The 6000-nt window shown below is 40.6% G+C and overlaps 1 protein-coding gene across 2 annotated transcripts in view; it reads left to right on the top strand.

Annotated features, from left to right (window-relative positions):
- Positions 1 to 3567: 3567 nt before the first annotated feature.
- Positions 3568 to 6000, top strand: part of MARCHF1 (membrane associated ring-CH-type finger 1) — a 548885-nt gene continuing 546452 nt past the window's right edge. For both annotated transcript variants that reach the window (XM_060011951.1, XM_060011950.1), the window contains exon 1: positions 3568 to 3624. The gene's annotated coding sequence lies outside the window, so the exon portion shown is untranslated. The remainder of the gene's footprint in view (positions 3625 to 6000) is intronic.

Here is a 6000-nt window from a genome sequence, read left to right as displayed (position 1 = left end):
TCTCTAGGTCTGAAGTGGGTCTCTTGTACACAGCATATATATGGGCATTGTTTTTGTATCCATTCAGCCAGTCTGTGTCTTTTGGTGGGAGCATTTAATCCATTTACATTTAAGGTAATTATCGATATGTATGTTCCTATTCCCATTTTCTTAATTGTTTTGGGTTTGTTATTGTAGGTGTTTTCCTTCTCTTGTGTTTCTTGCCTAGAGAAGATCCTTTAGCATTTGTTGTAAAGCTGGTTTGGTGGTGTTGAACTCTCTCAGCTTTTGCTTGCCTGTAAAGTTTTTAATTTCTCCATCAAATCTGAATGCGATCCTTGCTGGATAGAGTAATCTTTGTTGTAGGTTTTTTCCTTTCATCACTTTAAATATGTCCTGCGAGTCCCTTCTGGCTTGCAGAGGTTCTGCTGAAAGATCAGGTGTTAACCTTATGGGGATTCCCTTGTGTGTTATTTGTTGTTTTTCCCTTCCTGCTTTTAATATGTTTTCTTTGTATTTAATTTTTGACAGTTTAATATGTTTCTTGGCGTGTTTCTCTTTGGATTTATCCTGTATGGGACTCTCTGTGCTTCCTGGACTTGATTAACTCTTTCCTTTCCCATATTAGGGAAGTTTTCAACTATACTCTCTTCAAATATTTTCTCAGTCCCTCTCTTTTTCTCTTCTTTTGGAACCCCTATAATTCGAATGTTGGTGCGTTTAATATTGTCCCAGTGGTCTCTGAGACTGTCCTCAATTCTTTTCAATCTTTTTTCTTTATTCTGCTCTGCAGTAGTTATTTCCACTATTTTATCTTCTAGGTCACTTATCCATTCTTCTGCCTCGGTTATTCTGCTATTGTTCCCTTCTAGAGTATTTTTAATTTCATTTTCTGTGTTGTTCATCATTGCTTGTTTCATGTTTGGTTCTTCTAGGTCCTTGTTAAATGTTTCTTGCATTTTCTCTATTCTATTTCCATGATTTTGGATCATCTTTACTATCATTATTCTGAAATCTTTTTCAGGTAGACTGCCTATTTCCTCTTCATTTGTTAGGTCTGGTTGGTTTTTATCTTGCTCCCTCATCGCTGTGTGTTTTTCTGTCTTCTCATTTTGCTTATCTTACTGTGTTTGGGTTCTCCTTTTTGCAGGCTGCAGGTTCGTAGTTCCCGTTGTTTTTGTTGACTGTCCCCAGTGGCTAAGGTTGGTTCAGTGGGTTGTGTAGGCTTCCTGGTGGAGGGGACTAGTGCCTGTGTTCTGGTGGATGAGGCTGGATCTTGTCTTTCTGGTGGGCAGGTCCACGTCTGGTGGTGTGTTTGGGGGTGTCTGTGGACTTATTATGATTTTAGTCAGCCTCTCTGCTAATGGGTGGGGTTGTGTTTCTGTCTTGCTGATTGTTTGGCATAGGGTGTCCAGCACTGTAGCTTGCTGGTCGTTGAGTGAAGCTGGGTGTTGGTGTTGAGATGGAGATCTCTGGGAGATTTTCGCCATTTGATGTTACGTGGAGCTGGGAGGTCTCTTGTGGACCAGTGTCCTGAAGTTGGCTCTCCCACCTCAGAGGCACAGCCCTGATACCTGCCTGGAGCACCAAGAGCCTTTCATCCACATGGCTCAGAATAAAAGGGAGAAAAAGTAGAAAGAAAGAAAGAGGATAAAAGAAAATAAAATAAAGTAAGATAAAATAAGATAGTTATTAAAATAAAAAATAATTACTAAGAAACAAAATTTTTTTTAAAAAGTAAAAAAATAAAAAATAAAAAAAAAAGGACGTATAAGTACCCTAGGGCAAATTATGAAAGAAAAGCTATACAGACAAAATCTCACACAGAAGCATACACACAAAAAGAGGAAAAGGGGAAAAAATAATAAATCTTGCTTTCAAAGTTCACCTCCTCAGTTTGGGTTGATTCGTTGTCTATTCAGGTATTCCACAGATGCAGGGTACATCAGGTTGATTATGGAGCTTTAATCCGCTGCTTCTGAGGCTGCTGGGAGAGATTTCCCTTTCTCTTATTTGTTTGCACAGCTCCCTGGGCTCAGTTTTGGATTTGGCCCCGCCTCTGCGTGTAGGTCGCCGGAGGGCGTCTGTTCTTCGCTCAGACAGGACGGGGTTAAAGGAGCCGCTGATTCGGTGGCTCTGGCTCACTCAGGTGGGGGGGGGGGGGAAGGGGCACGGCGGGCGGGGGGCGGGGGGCGGGGGGAGGGAGTGGCACGGCGGGCGGGGGGCGGGGGGAGGGAGGGGCACGGCGTGCGGGGCGGGCCTGCGGCGGCAGAGGCCTGCGTGACGTTGCACCAGCGTGTGGCGCCGCCGGCGTGACGTTGCACCAGCGTGAGGCGCCGGCCGGCGTGACGTTGCAGCAGCCTGAGGTGCGTCGTGCGTTCTCCCGGGGAAGTTTCCCGTGGATATCGAGACCCTGGCAGTGGCGGGCTGCACAGGCTCCCGGGAAGGGGGGTGTGGAGACTGACTGACCTGTGCTCGCACACAGGCTTCTTGGTGGCGGCAGCAGCAGCCTTAGCGTCTCATGCCCGTCTCTGGGGTCCGTGCTTTTAGCCGCGGCTCGCGCCGTCTCTGGAGCTCCTTTATGCAGCGCTGTTAATCCCGTCTCCTCGCGCACCAGGTAACAAAGAGGGAAGAAAACGTCTCTTGCCTCTTCGGCAGGTCCAGACTTTTCCCCGGACTCCCTCCCGGCTAGCCGTGGCGCACTAAACCCCTGCAGGGTGTGTTCATGCCGCGAGTCGTCTCCCTGGGATCCGACCTCCGAAGCCCGAATCTCAGCTCCCAGCCCCGCCCGCCCCAGCGGGGGAGCAGACAAGCCTCTCGGGCTGGAGAGTGCCGGTCGGCACCGATACTCTGTGCAGGAATCTCTCCGCTTTGCCTTCCGCACCTGTGTGGCTGTGCTCTTCACCGCGGCTCCGAAGCTTTCCTCCTCCGCCGCCCACAGTCTCCGACCGCGAAGGGGCTCTTACTGTGTGAAACCTTTTCCTTTACGGCTCCCTCCCAGAGGTGCGGGTCCCGTCCCTATTCTTTTGTCTCTGTTTTTTCTTTTGCCGTACCCAGGTACGTGGGGAGTTTCTTGCCTTTTGGGAGGTCCGAGGTCTTCTGCCAGCGTTCAGTAGGTGTTCTGTAGGAGTTGTTCCACGTGTAGATGTATTTCTGATGTATTTGTGGGGAGGAAGGTTATATCCGCGTCTACTCTTCCGCCGTCTTCCCCCGGCCTCGAGCTACAATTGTACTCATTTTTCCTCTCCTGGTGCTCGGGTTGGCCATTCTAGCCGCTTTACTAACAATCTCCCCACTTGGATAGTCAGCAGCTTTCTCTTCTTAATATACTAAAAGTATTTACACATTTTGAAACTGTATGGATATTGATATAAATTCTTCCACAAGAGCTGAATGTTGACGCAAATGACACTGGGAACCCTCCCTATTACATTATAAAGACTATTTAGATAGACCCACAATTTGTACATTTGTGGGATCTTTCCATTACGCAGAATTAGTTTCCTTAAAGTTAATTTTTTTTTTAAGTGCAGCCTTTAAGTTTATTTATTTCAATTTTCTTTTTCAGGAAATGTACCCGCGAGGAGTTCTGAGAGAATGTCCTCAGATGTTCTGCTGGGATTAAACAAGACACTGCTGTATTTCGTAAGTTTATCTATTTTTATGTTAGTAAAGAAGATTTTCTGCTGCAGAGAACCAGTTTTTTTTTTTAATTTGGAATTAGTGTCAAATTTGATTTAATAGAAGACAATTTTATTTTTTCAAGATTTCTTTTACCTAAATTTTATTCAATTTCAATGGATAGTGAAAAACATTTCTTTGTTAGATCAACTCTGTTTCATTGTATGTATTTTCCAATATTTTAATGACCTGTGAGAGGAACTTTATAAGTTTTTTAGCTAATTTAAATGGGCAGTGCTCTCAGTAATACTGATTTGGCCTGGGTGAATATATTGGTAATTATAATGTCCTGTATTTCACTGAACGAATACTTTCAATTTGATCTGTAACAGCTGCCTCTTGGGTCCTGATGAAGGTAACTGAATACTGAGCCTCTTTAGGAAACATATTGATTTTCTTTTTGTTACTAAAACTTAGATTTTTACATTCCTGGATTATTCATTATGATGAGATGTGTACCACATTGTTTGGATGTACTAAAATCTGTCTAACACTCATGAATTTTACATGATGTGAGGCAAAGAAAAGCTACTGTGTGGAGAGTCATGAGTGACATTAAAGTGAATGTTTCCTGAAACTTTGAATTTACAACCCTTCTGATTACCTCAAAGTTGAGAGTTTTGCTATTTCAGTTTCTAAAACACAGTAGAAAGCAAAATAATTTCTCCCTCTTTTACAAGCTCTCTTCTGATATTGATACAGAATAGCCCCCTTGCCTCTAGTTACTTTTCTATGACTGACTCAGGAGATTGAGGATGTAATACACCTCATGTAATTTGACATTTGCAACTTTTTCTTTTCTGTGTTTTTTTTGTGTGTGTGCTTTTTATTCAAGTAAACTATTCCCAATAAACAAGAGAAAAAAATTGTGCTATGTCCCCCCATAGTAAGTGGATGGGGGAGGGTCATCAGGATGAAGCGATGTACGTGGAGATCTGTAATCAGCAGCGAAGTGGCTATTCCAAGTGCATTCAGCAGGGGTATTTTGTTGCTCCAGTATTTTTGAACAAGCTGGATTAATATGGAGTATGGTAACTGGAAAAACACACTCAAAAGTTAGAATAGATTTTAGAAATGTATATAGTACTTTGGAAGGCATAAATCAGTCAAAAAGATCTTGAAATTGGTGAGGAATCACTCACAAAATTGGTAATTTTGTAAAGATAAATATTAACATATCTCATAAATAAATAAGGATTTATTTAGAAGATTAAAAAATATAAGATTATATAGAGGATTATATAGAAGACAAAAAATAAGGATTATATAGAAGATTAACAAAAAATCTTTATCTTAAATTTAAACTAAGATATAGCAATTCCACTTTTTTCAAGCCCTGTCCATTTACATTATTATTTTTCTAAATGGAAACCAGGGAATTCTCTCTCTAAAACACTGCATTTAATAAAAATGTTCAATTTTCTATTTTTGTTAAGGATTTCTCTATGTATGTGTCTTTCTCATAAATTCTAAGTTTTATCATTGAATAGCAACAGCATTTAAATGACTTTATACAATTTTATATTAGTAAGAAATATTTGTTGAATATTTACTATGTATCAAGCCTTATGCATGAAAAATGGCAAAGAAATTTAGTGTTGAATATGACCTGTGCCATCTGATCAGTGGTGAACATACATTTTCTATTAGGATTTCACAGGAGTTTCCTGTTTCCCTATTACTACATCAATCCCTACAGCTCTAAGAAATCCAAGTTGGGAACTATGGACGTATTATTAGAACTTAGATTAATAAGAAAGATTTTTAAGAACCAGGCACAAATGTATTCTTGGCTGGATCACACTCTTCTTGATTTCTCTGAGCACTTGTAGTTTATTCATCTAATGAAGAATCTGGAATGTACCAAGAAGGTACAGGGGAGAAATAAAAATTTTGATTAAATATTCTCAGTACTAGAAGTATACTCCAATAAAAAAAAATTAAGGAAGTAGAATAATTCCATTTGAAAAAGAAAACATACTGAAATAACTGAATACTATTCTTCAGTGTATATTAAGAAATCTTACAAAAATGTGACCCATTCTTTATTTTGTACTGATTTTTTAAAAAATTCAAAAACCTGGACTATTAATAGTGCAGATTTCCATGCTGAGAGAATTTTTAAGTGCTAGAATAGCTATAGATACACGTTTGAAAATCCCTTATTTTGAAAGACTTTTCAAGCAACACAGATCCTATCTTGCAGAGACTATCTGAGAGGAAAAAATGCTAATTAATTCAACATGAAATTTTCCAAACCTAGGATTATATGATCATACGTTGGTTGCTGCTTTACATTCTGTAATAAGTCATTAGCTTCAGTCAACATTGACTTTGCTT

This window comes from Delphinus delphis, chromosome 5, assembly GCF_949987515.2.
Source record: "Delphinus delphis chromosome 5, mDelDel1.2, whole genome shotgun sequence".
NCBI classification, from domain to species: Eukaryota; Metazoa; Chordata; class Mammalia; order Artiodactyla; family Delphinidae; genus Delphinus; species Delphinus delphis.
This window is presented reverse-complemented; position numbering and strand designations above follow the sequence as displayed.